Source organism: Physeter macrocephalus, chromosome 14 (assembly GCF_002837175.3).
Source record: "Physeter macrocephalus isolate SW-GA chromosome 14, ASM283717v5, whole genome shotgun sequence".
Lineage (NCBI taxonomy): Eukaryota > Metazoa > Chordata > Mammalia > Artiodactyla > Physeteridae > Physeter > Physeter macrocephalus.
This window is the reverse complement of record NC_041227.1, coordinates 111099252-111120735: the sequence shown is the minus strand read 5'-3', so window position 1 is coordinate 111120735 and position 21484 is coordinate 111099252. Positions and strand designations below refer to the sequence as shown.

Genomic DNA, 21484 nt, shown 5'->3' with positions numbered 1-21484 from the left:
TATTTTTAGTTTTTTAAGGAACCTCCATACTGTTCTCCATAGTGGCTGCATCAATTTACATTCCCACCAACATTGCAAGAAGGTTCCCTTTTCTGCACACCCTCTCCAGCATTTCTTGTTTGTAGATTTTTTGATGATGGCCATTCTGACTGGTGAGAAGTGATATCTCATTGTAGCTTTGATTTGCACTTCTCTAATGATTAGAGATGTTGAGGATTCTTTCATGTGTTTGTTGGCAATCTGTATATCTTCTTTGGAGAAATGTCTATTTAGGTCTTCTGCCCATTTTTGGATTGGGTTGTTTGTGTTTTTGTTATTGAGCTGCATGAGCTGCTTGTAAATTTTGGAGATTCATCCTTTGTCATTTCTTTTTTTAATAAAACAATGCTTCTGGAGTAATTTAAATTGTCATTTAATGCGGCAATATGGTGTAGTGGTTGAGAACATGGACTCTGGAGCCCACTATCTGGCCTTAATGATTTAGAAGCTGTATCATCCTGGGAAAATTCATATGCAAATATTTTCTTCCATTCTGAGGGTTGTCTTTTCGTCTTGTTTATGGTTTCCTTTTCTGTACAAAAGCTTTTAATTTCATTAGGTCCCATTTGTGTATTTTTGTTTTTATTTCCATTTCTCTAGGAGGTGGATCAGAAAGGATCTTGCTGTGATTTATGTCATAGAGTGTTTTGCCTATGTTTTCCTCTAAGAGTTTGATAGTGTCTGTCCTTACATTTAGGTCTTTAATCCATTTTGAGTTTATTTTTGTATATGGCATTAGGGAGTGTTCTAATTTCACACTTTTATATATATATAACTGTCCAGTTTTCCCCGCACCATTTATTGAAGAGGTTGTCTTTTCTCACTGTATATTCTTGCCTCCTTTACAAAGATAAGGTGACCATATGTGTGTGGGTTTATCTCTGGGCTTTCTATCCTGTTCCATTGATCTATATTTCTGTTTTGGTGCCAGTACAATACTGTCTTGATTACCATAGCTGTGTAGTATAGTCTGAAGTCAGGGAGCCTGATTCCTCCAGCTCCGTTTTGCTTTCTCAAGATTGCTTTTGCTATTTGGGGTCTTTTGTGTTTCCATACAAATTGTGAAATTTTTTGTTCTCCTTCTGTGAAAAATGCCAGTGGTAGTTTGATAGGGCTGGGGTCTTTCTTCTGGAGTTCTCAATCTGGGGTCCAAGAACACTTATTGGATTATTGGTAGGATTCATTGGGTTTGGGGCCCCTTTGAAATAGTTTCAAAATTGGGTATTTGTGATTTGGGGACAGGGTCCATTGCTTTCTTTAGGTTCATAGGATGAACCATTGCATTATTGCTGACTTTCTTATAAGAGACAAAAATTGTTTAATAAACTCCAAATATTTGAAACTGTCATTGCTGAGATCATGCAAATAATTGGGCTCTAATGCAGCTGGATTCCTAGAATTAATCATTTCCATGTTCAGGGACTTCCCTGGTAGTCCAGTGGGTGGAACTCCATGCTCCCAATGCAGGGGGGCCAGGTTAAGTCCCGGTTGGGGTACTAGATGCCGCATGTCTCGACTAAGAAGTCCGCATACCACAACTAAATATCCCAAAACGAAGATCCCGCGTGCCACAATTAAGACCCGGCGCAGCCAAAATCAATAAATATTAAAATTTTTTTTCCATGTTTATACTCTGTGCACACCACACTAGCCCCTCTAGTGCCATTTTGGCCCCAATGGTTCTGGGTGCTCTGAGTCAGAAGGATAGGATGACCCAGAAATCCTGCAGTCACTGGGTGGCGGTAGTCCTGGGCTCTGCCTCTGCCTCCAGGGCTTTATCTCCCTTGCCTGGAAAACGTGGGTATTGCCCAGATGGTCTCTGAGTCTCGCCTAAACTTCATTTTGCTTACATCTTTTTTTTTTTTTTTTTTTTTTTGGCCGTGCCACACGGCATGTGGGATCTTAGTTCCCTAACCAGGGATCGAACCCATGCTCCCTGTATTGGAAGTGTGGAGTCTTAACCACTGGACCACCAGGGAAGTCCTGCTTATATCTTTCTTATATGAACTCAAGATGAAAATTAGGAATCTCCTTCCTTAATCAAGGTGCTGTCACATTTTGAGTAGACAGGGTAAGTGGAAACACAGCCAATTAGTGATCCATTTGCTACATCTGGGGATGAGCTAAACTGAGCAGCAGCCTTCCATGGAACTCCTCCACTCCTTTTGCCCACTTTCATCACCACTGAGGACTGTAGAATTAGACTTGGAAGAGGCCAAAAAGACAGCTCTTAGTTTACCTTCTCTCTCTCCTGAGCAAACAGGCCAGAGATGGGGAGTGCCTTATATACGGTCATGTGGCTAGTAAGTGGCTGGATTTGGACTTGAACCCAGGCTTTCAGACTCCAAATCCAATGTCTATTTACAAAGCCAAACTAGTACAACCAAGAGATCTAGGAGCCCTCTCAGAACCACCCAAATGTGACAAATCTGTGGGCTAGTAGGATACTGGGACACATTTCCGGGAACGTAATGCTCCCCTTTCTCAGTTCCTCATCACGCACATGGCCTCCACTCGTTGGAGGAGGGGAAGCAAGGAAGGAAGGAGAATATTGGCCCCAGGATATATGCCTCTATCCTGCCCTCAGCCTTTTGGGGCTCTGACCATTATTAACAGCACATTCCCAGCCTGTCAGCCTTTCTTCCCCTCAAGGCTCTGGGACTCCCAAGGGGAATTGGACGTACCCTTTCATGCTTCATTACTAGGCGGCAGATCCCAGAGATAAGGGGGAAAGACTTTACTAGGAACTTTCCTTCCAACCCTGTGATTGTTCTCAGGGTCTCTGTTTCATGCTTTGGAAACTCTGGGTATATTCTTCAAATTCTGGATGGGGAAGCTAGGGAGCTGGAACGCATGCTGTTCAGCTCTGCCCCACTTGGCCGTCTCACCCACAGTTCAGAGTGGGAAATGGGTCCAACCACCTGCCTCTGAGTTCTTGGGTAGTCAGAGCCAGGGCAAGTTCACATTCGCTTGGGTCTGCATTGTGCAGTGGATGGGGGCACTGAGGAGGTGTGGTACCTAGGGTGCAAGGACAAGAATGACCCTTGATTTCTTTCATCCTCCTCAGCGGCTTTGAAGCCCCTGGATGGAGCACTGATAGACCAGAGCATTACTCCATAAAGGCTTGTCTCCCATCATGTTGGTTATTCTGTATCTGTTCTGAACAATCAACAAATGTTTGTTGAGTAACTGCTGGGTGCCCATGAAGGGGACCCAAGCAACACCAGTTGTTTTAGCTGAACACAAAGAAGGGATTGATCAATTTTGACTGAGGGATATTAGAGAGAGCTTTCCAGAAGTAATGATTTTGTTTTCTTTTTTTGTTGGGCTTTGGTGTTTCTCAAGGCATTCTTGATGTAAAAAATGGAAAAGAATTTCCAGGTAGAGGGAACAGCTTGAATAGGAGCATGGGCTTTTTCAGAGGTGGAAGTACAGACTCGGTGGCTAAGGCCAGACCATGCAGGCCCCTGTATGTCATGCAAGGGAGTCTTAGGCTTTTTTCCTTGGTGATAGGGATCCAGGCAAGGGTTTTAAGTGAGAGAGTAAACAAAGTTGGCTCTGTTTTTGAGAAGATGCTGTCACTAGGGGCCTTCCCTAGGCTGAATGTTTGTGTCCTGCCCAAAACTCATATGTTGAAACCGAATCCCCATTGTGATGATATTTGGAAGTGGGGCCTTTGGGAGATAATTAGGTAATATCATGAAAGGGATGTGTCCTTATAAAAGAGATCCCAGAAAGTTCCCTTGCCCTGTCAGCCATGTGAGGACACAGTAAGAAGACTGCCGTTTATGAACCAGAAAGTGAGTTCTCATCAGGACCTGACCATACTGACACCCTGATCTAGAACTTTCAGCCTCCAGAACTGTGAGAAATAAATTTCTGATGTTTATAAGCCACCCAGTCTGTGGCACTTTGTTATAGCAGCCTGAACTGAATAAGACAGTGGCTGTCTTGGCAATGGATTGTACAGAAGAGACAAGAAAGAGAGGATAACTCCTGCATCCATCACAGTTTTCTGGATGACCTGTGATGACTCTTTCTTAGTATGGTTTTTTGAAGAAGTTAGAGTTATATATTTGAAATGAACCAACAAACCAGCCAACTAACCTCTTCTCCACCCCACCCCAATTTCATAAGGATTCTTTATGGCCAAGATTTTACTCCACCTGATGCTTGTTAAAGGATTAAGGATTAAAAAACAAGCTTCTAATTACCTCTGGGATTCCTTGGCTAGACTAAATGTAGGTTGTGGACAGATGTGGAAACTCCCTGAAGTTCTTCAGAAGTAACAGGGAAATGGGTTGATGATTATTTTTCTTTGCTATAAGAACAGGATCAGTTGAAAGAGCTTTGGGGTCAGACATTTTGGATCCTGAATTTAAATCCCAGCTCTGCTACTTACTAGCAAATTGCTCCTAGATAAATTTCTTTGTCTTTCTGACCCTCAGTTTACCTAACTGAGAAATGGAGATAAGAATATCTAACCCAGAGGATGAAGTGACAGGTGTGTCTATGGTACCTTCTGGGGGTGTTGGGTAGGAACTCTCCATCATGGACCACGTCTGTTGATGGGGAGCAGGGGTTCTGCCAGAATGACTTCTCTGTGTGTGGCATCTCCTGGGAGTGGCTCTAGGCCTGGGCTTCCAGGCCTACCTCCCAGTCCCTGTTCCTTCAGTGCGTGTGACTGAGCATCCGTGACAAGCCAGGTGCAGAAAGAAGAGTGGGGACAACTTGGTGTGTGAGAGCCAGCATCCGCCCTTGGGGAACTCACAGATTTGTACCACAGCAGGATGGGTTTTCTCTCCTAATTCTGTTTCTCCTGGTTGATTGCTAGCACTCCTTGTTCCTCCTGAGTGGGAACTGCTTAAGGGGAACTGTACTGCTAGGGGCAGCATCCCTGGGGGCATGCAGGCAGCAGGGGGTTAAGAACAAGCCAAGAGACACATGGTTGATCACCTGTGGACCTAGGGGGATTCAGCTACTCAGTTCCTAGTCTCTCCAATTGTGGATTCCCTATCCCTCCTCTTTTCATTGTCCATAACTTTTAAAAATTGAAGTATAATTGGTATGTAACATTATATTATTTTCAGGTATATCAAATAATGATTCAATATTTGTATATATTGCAATCTGATCACAGAAAGTCTAGTTAACATTTGTCACCATAAATAGTTAAAATTTTTTTAATGTGTGTGATAAGAACTTTTAAGATCTACTCTGAGCAACTTTCAAATATGCCATACAGTATTATTAACTACATCATCCATCCCTATGACTTATTATTTATTTTATAACTGGAAGTTTGTACCTTTTGACCAGCTTCACCCATTTCACCCACCCTGTGCCTCTGGCAACCACCAATCTCTGTAAATATCAGCTTGGCTTTGTTATTTATTTATTAAAACTTTGTTTTGAAGATTCCACATATAAGTGAGATCATACTGTATTTGTCTTTCTCTGTCTGACTTATTTTACTTAACATAATGCCCTCAAGATCCATCCATATTGTGGCAAATGGAAAGATTTCCTTCTTCTTTAATGGCTGAATAATATTACATGGCGTATTTCTACCACATTTTCTTTATCCATTCATCTATTGATGGACACTTAGGTTGTTTCTATATCTTGGCTATTGTAAATAATGCTGCAGTGAACATGGGGGTGCAGATATCTTTTTGTTTTCTTTGGATAAATACCCAGAATTGGTATTGCTAGACTACATGGTAATTCTATTTTTTAATGTAAAAATAACATGTATAGTTCAATATTCTTCTCCTAAAAGTGCATCTTGCTCTCTGTCTGTTCACCCATCCATTATAATAAAGGCTGACACGTGAAGGTTTTCCATGTGCTGGGCACTGTACTGAGTAGTTCAGAGTTAAGTTCTCATAGTCACATTTTGAGGGAGATACCACTATTATCCCTGTTTTTAAGATGAGAAAATGAGATATGCAGAGGTTAAGTAACTTGCCCAGAGCCAGCCAGGAGCCCCTTCAGCCTGGTGCCAGAGCCTAAGCCCTGAACCACTAGAAGCCAGGCTGCTTCTCTACCTGTAGGTGACACGGAGAGTTAGCTGCCTGCAGTGACTTGCCCCATGTACTAACACTGGCTAGTTCTGAGTGGTTTGATTTGGGGTGATTTGCGACAGTCTTTTTAAAAGTCTTCAGTAGTGTTTTAGTTTTTAAATGATGTGCATGTATCATTTTGATAATAATGAAATATAAGATTTGCAGATAATCCCCAAAGCATATGATTTACAGGAGGCTAAATAGGAAGCAGGGATTTGGCTTTTTTTGGTCAGGCAAAGGAAAGGGCTTTGAGAGGCAGTGTGAGGAAGCAACTTTGGTCTTGACCATCATCTTCCTGTGCTCTTTGGAAGCTGTTTGTAGTCGAATGGGTCTTCTTGATGCCTACCAGGGACACTCCACAGCCTCATGCTTTCTCTGCCACAAGATGGCAATCATGGCACATGATGGACCGGCCTATAGCCTCCACAAGGGAACACTTGAGCATCTGTCTGCCAACTACAGAGACCCTTCCCCAGTGTACAGTGGGAGGAAGGAGCTTTTAAAGGGGGACTGCAAAGACAACACCCCCTGTCCAAACCCCAGGCAGCCAGGCAGTCATATTCAGATGCTTCCATTTCCAGTAACCCACAGCCCTCCCCAGAACAGGACTGCATTATCCATTTTGCTTTCTGATGAAAGAAACAGAGATAAAATGACATAGAGGTTTCCCGACACAAAATAAGTGCTGACGAGCCTGGAGAATGGGTTATTTGTGATCTGTTATTTGAATGAGTTATTTATCCTGTGACTTGTGTAGATTCTTTTTGCTCCATGGAGAGGGATTGGTGCTAGCCTTTCAGGGATAGAGGCTACAAAGCAAGTCCCAGGACAGGAAGTTGGCAGCCTTCACTGGGGTCTTTCCAGGTGAGTGGCTGGGTAGGACAGCTTCAACTGAGGCCCAGCTTTAGGTCCAATCCCCAGGAAGGAAGACTGCCATGAACAAGATGGGCTCTGGTTCCTGTGGTGAAAATGGGGAGGTGCACAGTGACTAGAGAGGGGGAATTTAGAGTGGGACCACTGCATTTCTACTGCCTGAGATGCCCAATAGGAACTGGATTCAGGTGTGGGAAATGGGGGCAGGACTCCTGTATCAGGTAACACTAGCTGCTATAACAGATGCAACTTCAAATCTCAGAGGCTTAACACAATAGAAGTTCATTTCCTCTTCATGGAATGGTCAAAATGGGTGATTCTGTGACCAGGCTCCTTCTACCTTGTGGTTCTGCCATTTTCAGTGCGTGTCTTCTAAGGACCCTGAAGAGCAGAGGAAAGAGCATGGAAGAGCGTACACGGGAAGCTTTATGGGCCAGGCCAGCGCGGGTGGAGGCATCGCTTCTGTCTCCATTCCATTGGCCAGAAATGCATCTCACAGCCACGCCTAACAACAAAGCGGCCTGGGAGATGTGGCCTAGTGCGTGCTCAGGGGGATGAGGAAGTGGGTTTTGTGTGTGATGAGACAGTCTCTGCCTAAGGCTCATTATTGAAATAGTCGACTATAGAGTTTATCCCAAAGAAATAATCAGATTTGCACACATGGATATTTGTGCACGAAGATGCTCATAGCTCTGTTATTATAAAAGTAAATATTTAGAATCAATTTAAATATTTAGCAATAAAACGTTAAAGAATTTATGATATTTTCACACAAAGGAAGTCTATGCTGCCACTAAAAGCTGTGCTGTAGAGCGATGCGTTTTGGCCCCACAGTCATCACAGTGCTTTAGTAAGGAGTAATCCTAGGAAGCCCCAGGACCCAAGTGAGTCAAGAATGAAATGCAATCAGGCATTATCCATTTCATTAGGTTATTTTTAAAAGGGTAAGATTCAGGTAATTCACTTATTTTTGATGTACAGATAATTGAGTGTTTACCTGGTTTTAGCATATGATTTATAGTTGTTGGTTTTGTGTATTTGCTTACTTGTTTTTCAAGAGAAAGCCTTGTTCTTAGCTTGGGAACAGTCATATCTCTTGTGTTTCATGTTTTACCTAGGTCATAAATAAAGGCGATACTGTAAAAAATAAAAGTATAACACTAAAATAAGCTACTTAAAAGTTTTTGAGTGACTAGGGAAAAAAAATAAAATGCAATCAGGCTTTATCTTTTTCATTTAAATGTTCTACCACTTAAGAGTCATATACAAAATATTTAAATATAACTCTTTAAAATATTTCCTCTGTAGTTTTAGGAACATATTTCTTCAAAAGCAAAATTTACAGTTGGATTTTACTGCAAACTTTGTAGAAGACTTTCATTTGCTCTTTTCTCCCTGGTTCAATGTCTGACCCTTCCCCTCCCCCCAACCCCCTGAACCCCAGCCCCCGAAGCCTCACAGGGTAGGGACTGTGTCAGGTTTGTTTACTGCTCTATGCACAGTGTGGGCTGATAGTAGGCATTTGCTAAATATTTATTGACTAAAGTTGACTTGAATGTGATGACATTAAAGGATAAAACAACTTGAGTGAAAAAAGCAAGTAAAAACCCTGAACATTTAATATGACGCCAGCTATGTAAAAAGAAGTTCATAGAGGCGTATAAAAAGACTGCACGAGAACAAACCAGCATAATAGCATTGTGTCGTGTTCTTTTATTTAGAATTTTCTCTATTTTCCATTTTTTACAGCAACTTATTTGCATAATCATTCATATCTATCATTTGCATAGTCAAGATGAAAAGAAACAGTTGTTCTTAAAAAAGGCTGCGTAGGGACTAGGACTGCAACTCCTGGCAATGATGGATGAGGTGTGCAGAGCTACTTAAAACACTTATGCTCAGACCCTTAGTCTGGGAGCTGGGGCAGAGCCCAGCCTAGGTTTGAGGAGCTGGGACGCTTGGAGGTGGGGGACTGGGATGGGATCTGACACTTCTCTCCTGTGTATTCATTCATCGTGAGACCTTCTTGACATCCCCTCTTGAAGTGTGAGCATGTCTTTCATCTGTGCTGAGTAGTGTTTAGCCTTCGGGGAGAGGGATGGCTGGGGGGAGATGTCATCCCAGGCTCGGCAGCTGGTTCTGTATCCCTTCTGAGAGCTTCCTCACTGTCCTAGGGTTGCCAGATAACATACAGTATGCCCAGTTAAATTTAAATTTCTGATAAAGAGTGAATCAGTTTTTAGTACAAGTATGTCCTAAGTATCATATCTATCATATAACTCTCAACTCAAGAGCCTTGTTTTGGTGAAATGCCTGCTTTGTAAGAAGTGAGGGAGTTGTATAAGCACCATCATAGTCAGGCCCCGAAGCCCTGACTACCTCTGCCCACCTCCTTTCCCTCCCCCAACCTCTGCCTTCCTCTTCCAGGACTGCCAGGGGTGGTATCCAAACCCAGGGCTGCACTGCCAGCCTGAGGGTGTATTACTGCAGGATGTATCCCCTGGAAAATCCCTTCTGGGGCAAGTCAGACCCTGCCGACACCTCTGGGTGCCTTTTCTGGGCTCACCCCCTTCGGCAGCCCCTTTCTTTGGGCGACTCTGCCCCCTTCTGGGTTGCCAGCCCCCAGGTCTCTCTTTCCCCAGGTTCTCAACAAGTTTGCAAGACTCCCAGCTTCTCCCTGAAAGCAGCATGCTGCCTTTTTAAGGTTTTCTCAAGGCTGCCCACTTTTTTTAGGTGAACAGACTTGTATAAAAATGGCAAGCATTTTCATTGTAATGCATTTCCTAGACCTTTAAAAGCATTTGCAAAGTCTGTCCTGTGGTGTGCTGGCATGGAATGGGGCATAGCAAGGGAGTGAGGGAGGGCAGAGGGTTTGTGGAGGGGGACAGAAGCAAGGGAGAGACAATTCCAGTCTGAGAAGCCAGGGGTGGAGCTACAGGCTGGGCCCAAGCCCTGAAAGCCTTCAAACTTTGAAGAATAGGAAGCTCTTGAATCCATGGTGAGGAGACAGAAGCAGAGAACAGGGTAATCTTGCCAGCAAATGAGGCAAACGGGTTCAGAGCAGAACATGGGAGGGTCTGACTTGACTCCAGCAGATGGTGCCTTTGCAAGGGCAGCTGTGAGCCCTCCTTCCAGGGCTGCCAGGTCACTGGGTGTAACTGGGAACAAGGCCTGCCTGCTCTATCCTAGGCCCCTGTCTCTAACACTCATCAAATACAAACCAAATAGTTCTTTTTGGTTGCTTGTTGTTTCTGAAAAGCAGATTTTCAGAGGAAGGTGTGAATAGATCATTCATGAATGGAATTTTCCATTTTTCAAAACATTAGGTCAAACAAGTAAAATTTCCAATACTTCTCTGCTTTGGATCTACAAAAACAGCAAGTTACATGTCATGATCATAAAACTACACACATACACAGATACACACATGCACATAAACATGTACTGTTGGGTACAGATAGACTTTTATTACTGGGTGTTGGCAAATAGGCTCAGAAAGGCCAGCCCTGACACAGTAAATGACATTATGACAGGATGTCTTCTGGAGTTTTTCTCAGGACTTTAAATTGAATTGAACAAGTTTACACAATCTCCAGTGCCTTCTTCTGGAGAAACTACGTTGCTTCTGGTTTTTCCAGCCTTGGTGGAATGTGCCCCTCTGGTCTGTCCCAGAGATCCAGGGCATAGTCTTGCTGGGGTCAAGTTCTCTTGGCCACAAAGCCCACAATAGTTTTAGAAATGTCAGCCACACCTTGAATTATTTTGTGTATTGCTATTGTCAACTTACATATTAGCTGTAACTGTCTGGGGGGGGGGCGCCTAAACTTTCTGGTTGTCAAAACACCTCCTGGATTTGGTGCTTCTCAATAATTGTCCTATGCCTGTGACCTTGTGACCCCCTAAGATGTACATGGGTGAGAAGGAAAACAGTAAGAGACTACATGTCCTTGAGAATGTGGCAGGATGTGAAAACCCCATCCAGGATGGGAAAGCAGCATCAGGGCCTTTGCCAGTTAAAACAGCAGGAGGCACAAAGTTTCAATGAAACTGATTATAGAATGACCTGGAAAAGTCCAGAAATCTGGGTAGGAGAGTGTTTGGTCTATGAATATTCATGTGGAATGCAGTCTGCTGTGATGGGGTGATAGCTTCTTTAACTATCCTACCACAGTCCCTTCGTTTGCTAGCTGTGTGACCTTGGGCAAGTTACTTAGGTCCTCTCAGCCTATTTCCTCATCTGTAAAATTGAGAAAACAATTCCTCCCTAATGGGATGACAGTGAGCATCTGATGAAGAAAGGTAAGTGGAAGCATGTTATAAACTGTTCAACCTGTATGTCACTGTCATGTGTGATGAACAGTGAGAATTCTCTTCCTGGAGGGCAGTTAAGGGAGGGAAGAGGTAGTTTCTCTGAGACTTTGAGAATCAGACCATCAGGAAGTGATCCCAGTAGCCTAGGGAGGAAGAATGGACTGCAATTCTCGGTGGATGGACAGAAAGGAAGCAGGGTTGCTGGGGAACGAGCCTCAATCCTGCTGGGATGAAGGATGCGATGCAGGATGCCAGATATTCATGATCAATTCAGGCTCTTTGGAGCTTCCAGCGACTGAGGGTTCCCCCTGTACTGCCAGGACCATGTGTAGCTTCAGCCTGCTATTCTCTCAGGGCTCTAGAAACACAAACGCCCCAGGAGTATTCCCATTATAGACCATTCTCCCAGGGCTTAGAGACAGTATGTTGTGATGTATTGTTTCCCAAGCATTGATGACCATAAAACATTTTAGAAATCATAATGTAGCAATATACAGCAACAGCAGGTTGAACATAAATGTTCAGTAGTCAACACTGAAATCTAGAATATACATGTAATTATAGGACAAGGTGCCTCATATAACCTGTGATAGATGCTCCTGCTATAAGCTTCCATGGGACCAGGTCAAAACACTTCCCTTGTCAAAACACTTACCTTCCTTGCAAGAAAAGAATCTTAAATAAAAGTGACAGAATGCAACTCAAACTAACTTAAGCCAAAAAGAAGAGAATTTCTTGGCTCTATCACTGGAAACATCAGTGGGGCAGCTAATTTTAGGACTCTGGGTCTCTCACTTGCAATTTCTTGGAGCAGTTATCTCCTTTGATGGGCCAGGTGGCCACCAGCATCCCATACTTACATCCTACTTCTTAGCAACACCAGTGGAAAGACAGGGCCTTTCAGGATAGCAATGGCAGAAAAGTTCCAGGGAGATTCTGACTGGCTCACCTTTGGTCATGTGTCCATTTAAGGGGGTATCTTAATTAACCTCTTGGAAGAAGTGGGTGGAATGATCCTCCTTTCTGTATCACAGAGAATGCATTCCCTGTTGGAAATGGGAGTTCTATTGCTAAGAAGAAAGGAAGGAGTGGGTACTTGAGGACAAAAACAGCCCCCGCAGTACTTTAATGTTATAGCTTGTTAACTGTCCTCTCTGAGCTCTCCAAGGCAAGGACTGTGTCTTCCTCACCGTAGTATCCTCAGGGTAGTGCTTGGCACATAGTCAATGCTTAATATATATTTGTTAGAATTAATGAATAAATGAACAAGTGAATAAGGTACTTCAGTAAGTTAGTTGGCAAAATCTGCATCTTTAATGGGACTTCCTGGTATTCATAGGTATAACATACTGTTTCCTTTTTAAAAAAAAAAATTGATTTCAAATTTGCATAGTATAACATTAGCCATCTAAAAATGTACAATTCACTGGTATCTAGTGCATTCACAATGTTGTGCAGCCAGCACCTACATCAAGTTCCAAAACATCTTCATCATCCCAAAAGGAAACCCCATACTTATTAAGCAGTCACTCCCCATTAATCCCTCCCCCAGCCCCTGGTAACCACCAATCTGCTTTCTGTCTCTATGGATTTACCTATTCTGGATATTCTTAATGAAAACAACTAAACAAATTTGTGGGGTATTTTTTAATAGTTACCAAACAAACTAAAGAAAAAAAGTTATTTCTGATATTGGTGCAAACGACGCAGACCAGCTTGATCCAGTTTAACTGAGAAAAGGGGGATTACCAATCCACCTGAATTCCTTCCGGAATTCAAGCCCAGTCAGAGGGTCTGGTGCCAGGGTTGGAAGACTTGCCAGAACTCTGTTTTCCATTTCTACTTCTTTCTACCCATCAGTTGCTTCTTTGTCTGCTTAGGCGGGCTCTCTGCTTTTCAGAGCCTGTGTCAGAAGATGCCCTCTCCCCAAACACCTGGTTAATATCCCTTCTGTTCTCACCACATTCAGAGGCTCTGGATCCACTTCCTAATTTCTGGGAGGGGAAATCAACTGGTCCATCTTGGACAAGGTGTCCCCACGGTCCCATTAACTACTGAGGATCTCAGGACAGAGCCATCCTGTAAACTGATGGAGGGCAGATGGTGACATGGATCCAAGTCCGCAGGGGGAAGGAACAGCAGCTTCTCAAGGCTGGGGCTTCTCATCTGGAGAACAGCCTGTTGCTTATAAGCCAAAGGGCTGCTCTGGCCTCCCTGAGCATGGCTGTAATTGATTTTGCTTTACAGGATTCATAGCCCTTCTTGAGATAATAAAAAGGACTAACATAAAATTCCCCCAAACAAAATCAATTGCTTTCCTTTTTGATCGGCATACAGAGGCAGTCTGTTTTTCCTCTGAGTGAGCAGACTCCTGAAGCATGGAGCCCAGGGCCCAGGGGAGGCAGGCTGCCTGGTTTGAAGGGCCTTCCTGCCAGTGTGAGGCAGGTTTCAGGTGGCATTCTGGATCACAGGGGTCTGAGTTGCATGCCCCTCCTAGACCTTTGCTCTATTTCTTGGTCCAGGAGGTTTTCCACTTTTCCTGATTGGAGTCTTTGAAGTTGGCTGGCTTCCTAGTGCCAGAGGAGGAAAGGCTATGCACCTGGGGCTCAGGCATGATGGTGACAGGTAAAGATGGGGACTCCCAGCTCGTCCATTCATAAAAGGCACATTCTGGGCAGCAGTCAGGAGAATGGCTCCCATATCTTCAGGTGGGCAGTAGTAAGCACCTAGCTGCCACAGGTTCCACTGACACCTAGGCAGAAAAAGTTCCTTGCTGTAAGAGCAAAGACCAGGTGCCTAGCAGCCTACCTGGAACCGTAATTCCAAAATCCAGGTGAGCTCCAGCCTTCAGACCAACTCAACTGAGTGCTTCGATCTACTCCCCAGCTTGAGGAAGGAGAATGAGCATGCTCTTTGGAGCCGGGCAAAGCTCTTTGCATTCTGGTGCTGCTTCTTACTAGTTATGTGACCTTGGGCAACACAATCTCAGCTTCCTGGTCTATAAAATGAGGTGAATAATGTATATCTTTTGTTTTATTGATATAAGAATCATAAGGCTCAGAGCTTAGCTTGCTGATACAAAGGAGTTATGTTTACCCTAAAGAAAAAAAACTGTTGAATATATTATTGCACAGTTGGTTAAGAGCAACACCCACTGCTTTGGTTTATCCACTGTCTCTCTTTTTCCGTGTCCTAGCTCATACCTTAAATTGCTAACTGTCTCTGGGCAAGGGGCTTCAACTCTTTTGGCCTCAGTTTCTCATCTGAAAAATGAAGTTGTAAGATAAGATCATCTCCAAAGTCCCTCCTAGTAAGGAAGCCCAGGTACATGTGGTCTTCTGGGAAAGGAGCATGAGTCCCCCAAAACCTACCAGACTTATAAGACCACTTACACGACTGCTAGAAACAGGGTGGCTCCTTCTGAATCCAGTGGTGTGGAAAGACCTGAGCAGGGAGTGTTTGTGTGTGAAGGAAAGAGGCCTCCCTGCCATTTGATTTTGTGCTTTGCTATTACAGCTTGAAGTTGCCAGTCCAGGAAGACTTGTGAATTACAGTTTTTCAATACCAAGTGCCTCTTGAATATGATATCATAGATGACTGTCCATCTAGCAATTTACAACTAGTACAGAGAACTATCATTTTATAATGACTTCTCTGTGTAGTTTTGAAACAGAAAATCCAATACTGTGGATGACAGTAGACCAGAGGGGCCAGAGCAGCAGTACCACGATTACATGGCCATTTCTATGGACATCCACAAACTCTTGTTTGTATTACTGAAGAAATGGGTTTGGGTATTGTGCAAGAGCTAATTTATTTGCTCATCCCTCGATGAAGTTCAGCCCAGAGTAGTCATGTGACATGATCAGCCATTTTTCTTGGGACCACAGGCTGACTGCAAGCCTCTTGGAATGTTCTGTGCATGGTGATGTGCCCAGGCGTGTGCTGAGTGATGGGTAATTCCAGGTGCTGGGTGAGAAGCCTGGACTGTGTAGGGGAGAGAACATTGGAGCTGGAGACAGAAATTCCCAGCCTCAGTCCTGGCACGTCTCCTTCTTTGCTGTGTGGTTCTGGGCCAGTTGTTTCATCTCTGAGCTTCAGTTTCTTGGTCTATAACATAGGGAGTTAGATGTCAGAAGGGGTGTGTGAGATAACATATGTTAAAAATGCTTTGCAAAATGTAAAGCACTACAGTTGATGCTTGAACAACAATTTATGAGAGATATTCTGCTTATTGCAACCACCATTGCTTATTGATTATTATAGGTACTTGTCAGTGAGGCTCAGTCTTTGGGGTGAAAGAGGAGATTCAGGGAGGAGTTAGAGGGCACTAGGGTAAAGTTGTTTACTTTGTTACACTATTTATACATGGTCACCCAGCTGAGAAATGGTGGGGTCAGGCTTTGACCTTGCCTACACCCAAGCAAACTCAAATTCCCCAATGATTTTTGAACAGTGCTCCGTGGAACCTTAGACTGTTTGTGGAGACTTCAGGGATTCTGCAAATGCCTGATTGTCACTGTTGTAGAAGCTGAGGATATAGCAGTGATATTATTACTTAATCTCCCAGTGACAGGTCTTGTACTGACAGGTGGAATTTGAATCCACATCCACCTCTGGCCCACATTCACCTCTGAATCCACAACCCATATCCTTGGTTATCTTGGTTGTCTCCAAATACAAACATGCAGAAATGTCCATAAACATCACACTTGGGAGAAGCCTCCAGACCTCTCTAATGGCACAGGGTTCCTCTCTTTCTCCCTTTCCTGGGGTTTGGTGGTCTACTGAGGAGCATTCGTTTGAAGTGCTGATCTAAGTTCCTTAGCCAGGCAACGTGGGGAGACAGCGGAGCATTAGCAGGATGCTTGTCCTTGCAAAGTGCAAGAGTAATTAACATGGTGAGAGGGGGCGGGGGAGAAATTTGGATTTCATCACTTGGCAGCTTTGCCTCTTGAGAATACCTTATGGTTGGGAAATGAACCTTTAGGCTCACTGTAGCATTTTTCTTTGAATAAATGATAAACATCCATCATGTAATACATCTCTTGCAACATTTCTGCCTGTCACTAATGACCTTATTGGAAAGAACATTTGATTTAAGATTTAAACCTTTCATGACAACCTCTAAGCTTGGATACATACATTTGAAGTAAAATTAACATGATTTTAGCCTGTGGTCAAGTAGTAAATCCAAGACTTTTCTGGATTTAAGAATCAGCAATCTCCTTCCCCCACCTTCAGTTATTTAAAACTAATGTGCTTAAATCAACCCCTACTGGGTCCTGAAAATATAGTTAGATGACTTCATCCATTTTTGACCAATTGATGGTATATTCTCTGAGGTGTCAAAAGAATTATTATCTAATTTTAGGAGTCAAGGTTGGAGCAGCAAGTGTCTATTATTCTCTCTGATAGCTGTACATCAGATTCTAAACTGATGGTCCCTATGGCTGAACTAATGATTTAAGTCTGGAGAAAAGACAGTGAATATTGTAGTGGCCTCTGACAGCTTCCATAAAGCTGAAGAGATGTTGTTGCTTCTGTTAGACCTTTTATTTAACATACATTTATCTGCAACACCTTAGTCCAAACATTTTTAATCTGTGATGGGAGAGATGTGGCACTGACCTTGGTATCCTTTGCTTAGGATGTTCAAGTATGTGTACTACTTGTTTGCTAGCTGGGCAAATTTATGCATACAGGCACACTAATGCAGCATTTCTATGCTTTTAGGAAACTGCAGCATCTTCTGCGTTCCTACCAGCTCCTTGAAGAGGTCTCTGGCACGGAAGGGCAGTGGGTATTGAGGTGTCTCTCCTGAGGAAGAAAACTGGGTCCCTTATTGAAAAGGGGAAAAGGTGCCTACGCTTGCACCATGACATGCCAGGTTCTGTGCCAGGCCCTGCTGCAGGTGCTGGGCATAAACAGCAAACAAGACAGACGTGGACCCTGAGCTCTTGGTGGTGACACCCAACAAGAGAAAACAGGTCAGTCAATAGGCAATGGTTAGAAAGTTGACAAACATAGAGAGAAGGAAGCATACATCCATGGGGATATATGGCAGGGGAAACTTACCTAGTCTGGAGTACATCAAGGCCCTCCTGGAAGAGGTTAATATTTATGCAGGGGCTGTGTGTGTCACCTGGCAGCATGGAGCATAGGCTATGAAGCAGGGCTGGCTTCTGCCCACACCACTTTGGAGAGACTGTCATGGAACTCTTATCTAACCAACTCCTCTTCCCAGGGCTGTGGCCAGAATCACCTCCACCCCCATGAACTTTACTAAAAGATTTATAGACCACCCTTCCTCTTCCCTTATTAGATTCCTCTCCCAGGAGATCCCCGTTTCCTTTTTGTACACAGATCACTCGTGGGATGGTCTCACAGACTCTTCAGATTTCCCAGATAGGCCTAAATTTTAGGGGCCCCTCAGCTTAGCCCTTCAGACTGGGACCCTCATCCCAGATGGAGAAAGGACATATACCTGAGAGCTCAGAATGTTTTAAGAGTCAGGTTATGGGACATAGAAAAGACCAACATAAGCTCATCAGGGGCCTAGGCTGGCCCTGAGCAGAGCCTTAGAGGTCCTTCAGGTCATGACCAGGCCTATGGACTGGCTGGACCTGAGAGATATGGTCAGAGCCGCATTTCCCCAGAGTCCTAGCAGGCTGAGCTTGGTCAGGGCGCAGATGCTCTGGCCAGGTGGTCCTTGGTAGTGAGGCTTTTGCTGAGTTTGGGGTGGTGCCTCTTCTGTGTAAAGAAGAATGAACCCAGCCCTTCAGAGTTAATCAGGAAATGTTTTCCCTAGTCAACCCAGGAGCTCCTTTGCATGTAGGCCATAGAAGGCCCCTCACTTTGCCTCTCACTCTTGGGGAAGAGGGGATGTCTGTCCCAGGACCTCTCCCAAATTCGCTGTCTGCCTGGGTGCCTCCCCCACCTTCCATTCTGCTTGGCTCTGTTCCTGCTCCTTGCCCCTATTGATCTGGCTCCTCCCTGGATTTCCAGTCATGCTTTTGTCCTGCAAACAGACACTAGGCCCCTCGCTCTGAATCCAGCCTACTCCCATGCCCAGGCCCTCCTGCCGAACACCCCGCCCTGAGCATGCACTGCATCCTTGCACTAGAAAGCTTGGGACAGGCTCCTGGGGACCCCTCCTATCCCTCTAGCACAGGCATGTTGGTGGCAAGAGCCCTAGGTGAAAGTAAGGACCTGCCGTGAAAACCCAGCCTGGCGTAGGAGGTGGGGGTGTGGGGCGTGAGAGGGAGCTTGGCCTGCAGAGGGTGCGGTGGCCGAGGACCAAGCTGCCGGAGCTCAGGCCCCATCCCCCGAGGGAGGCTCCACCAGGCAGCTGAGAGCCCCGCCCCGCCTCCCCCATCCTTCCGGGCCTGGGAGGTGGCCGAGCGCTGGAAGGGTCAGCCCTTGACCTTTCCCCTCCAGCAGGCTCTCCATACCCGCTTCCGCTCGGGGAGGACCACACCGGTTTGCTTGTACTGGGAGCAGGGCTTCTCCTTGACATGATTCTTCATCCCTCCCTTACCTAATCCATCTCTCCATGGGTTCTTCCCCCCAGACACACGGCACCTGTTCACATCACTCCAGCTGCCTCCGGCTTGGACGAGTCACTGTCGTTGTCACTTCTCCCTAGACCGCCAGGACAGCCTCATACAAGTCTCTTTCTCACTGCACCCTCTCACAGCTCCGGAGCGTCTTTTGGTCTTTTAAAAGTGGAAGTGTGCTCCTGCCACTTCTATGGAAAGCTTTTACGCTCATTTCACTTAGAATAAAATTTAAGGCCCCCAACTGGGCCTGTGAGCCCCTTACAATCTACTCTTTGCTCACCTCTCCAGTGTCAACTCTGCCTTGGGCTGCAGACGCCCTGACCTTCAGTCAAATTTTTATTCTTGGCTTTTCTTTTTCTTTCCAGAGAGGCCTCCTCAATCTAAATTAGGGGCCACAATTACACTCTCTTTTACTACCCTATCCTTTTCCTTCACTGCACTTACCATAATTTACAATAAGATACTAATTAGAATGATGATGTCTGACCTACTTGCCTGCACACGCTGTGAGGAAAGGGATGAGGATTGTTTTGTTCAATAGCCTTAAACAGAGCCTGGCACACAGTAGTCACCAATATTTATTGAATGACAGACTGACTTAAAGAACGACACTCTACTCTGCCATCCAATACGCTAACCACTGGCCACATGTGGTTACTTAAATTTAAATTAATTTAAATGAAATAAAATTTAAAATTCAGTTCCTCAGACACACTGGCCACATTTCAAGTGCTCAGAAGCCACTTGTGGCTACTGGCTACGGTGTTGGACAGTGCAGACCGTTTCCACCACTGCAGAATGTCTTACTGGACTGTGTTGTTAGTAAGTATGAATATCGGTCCATTCACTCCCTTCTTAGGTGGCTAAGAAATGTAATTTCACTTTTTATGACTGAATTTACTTTCAATTTCAAGGCCCTGTTCTGCTGGGCTAGGGACACTTACCGGTCTATTTGAGGTCCCTCTCCTTTTCCTGTGGTGGGACAAATTCTAGGAGCCTTATGTCATGCCAAGGTCTCAGGCGGGGACTTAGTACCAGCCATCCTGTTATTCCCAGGACATCCTCCTCCTCATCCCAGCATTAGCCTATGAAGGACAAGAGAGCTGAAAAGTCTTATAATGAGAAGGAGCAACTCTGGCCTTCCCTCCCCCTCCTCTACTCCTTCTCATTCCCCAGAGGCATCCCTTTCAATTTTTAAAAGCTATTTCTCCAGGTTCATAAATAATATGTGTCTATGGCTCTCTTTTAATTTGTCCACTTCAGACATTCTCTGCTTAATTCCTGTTCTGGCAGAGGAGAAGTTTTTTGTTTGTTCACCCGCTTCAACCCTTTCATCCTTTCAATTCGGTTATAATATAGCTTTTGACAATACAAAGTGTTTTATTATTATAAGTATACTATTATTGTTCACTATTGAATGCACTATGATCCTATGTCTGTTCTTGAACAACTCGTTTAAAAAGTTAATAATTGTGACATTTTATTTGTTTTCTTGTTTTCTTTGCATTTCTGGTTAAACCTTCTCACATCCTCCAATAATTCTGTATGACATTTTTTGGTACACATTTTCACAAAGTCAAACCCTTTTTCCCCCCCTCTGGATGTATTCCTCTTGGAGTTCTCTGTCCTCCTGCTCCCACCTGTCCCAGCTCACTGGGTCATCATCCTGGGGTTCCCTTTATTTCTTGCCTGTGTTGGAAATTCTGTTTCCTCAACACCTGTTTCCTTCTGTATTTTGCTATGTGATCCCTTCCCTAAGATGGTTAGCATGGAAAGAATGCTCAGATTCACGGCTAGAGAAGGAAAAGGAAATGTATGGAGGTGGGACACCCTGGTAATTTATCAAAATATTATTCTGCTACAATAGATAAAGACTAGAAAAATTAAAGATCAGGAACACTGGAAGCAGGAAGAGTTGGGAGTTGGGCACTTAGTCATGATGTGTGCTTCTAAGTTGAAAACAGCAACTACGAGAAAACTCCAAGCTGAATGTTGAAAATCAGGAAGAGGCGGCCTTGGCAGGTTGACTAGAGGAATTCTAAGAAACCTAGGCACACCAGCATTTGGTGACTCAGGCACAATCTAGCTAAAGAGATCATCTAGGCTCACTTTACAAATGGGGAAGCTGAGGTCAGAGAAGGAAAGGGGCTTGACCAAGATCACTGAATCAGTTGAGAGCAGAGATGGAGTCTTGAGCTTTGGTTTTAACTTTGGTGCTTTCATCATTGTCCCATGAAGCCTTCTACATTTTTATGACATCCTCCTTTTTTAATAATTTGGGTAATGTTTTTGACAATTATCTATCCACCTCTGAAACACAAGAACATTATTTTAACTGATATCCAGATGGCCTTTTCTCTGCCACCAGTCTTGGTAATGGCACTCTGTGCAGGAAGTAAACATAGAGGTTCAGGAAGCGCAGTTTGAAGGGAAACAGTTGTCTTTACAGCAGGCCTTCGCAGAGCCTTTACTTTGTTTGCATGCACTATAACTCTTCAAGGAGATGTATAGTCAGTGTATTAGTTTGCTGGGGTTGCCATAATAAAACACCACACGCTGGGTGGCTTCAACAACAGAAATTAATTTTCTCACAGCTCTGGAGGCTGGAGTCTGAGGTATGTTTTCAGCAGG

The 21484-nt window shown here is 44.3% G+C and overlaps 2 protein-coding genes across 2 annotated transcripts in view; both read left to right on the top strand.

The window, feature by feature from the left end:
- Positions 1-20348, top strand: part of LOC102982815 (leucine-rich repeat-containing protein 37A3-like) — an 84429-nt gene extending 64081 nt beyond the window's left edge. Inside the window, 2 exon segments of the mRNA XM_055090791.1 lie at positions 17028-17281; positions 18865-20348. The gene's annotated coding sequence lies outside the window, so the exon portion shown is untranslated.
- LOC114487818 (leucine-rich repeat-containing protein 37A3-like) overlaps positions 1-21484 on the top strand; it is a 123979-nt gene that overhangs the window by 30463 nt on the left and 72032 nt on the right. The gene's annotated exons all lie outside the window — the stretch shown is intronic.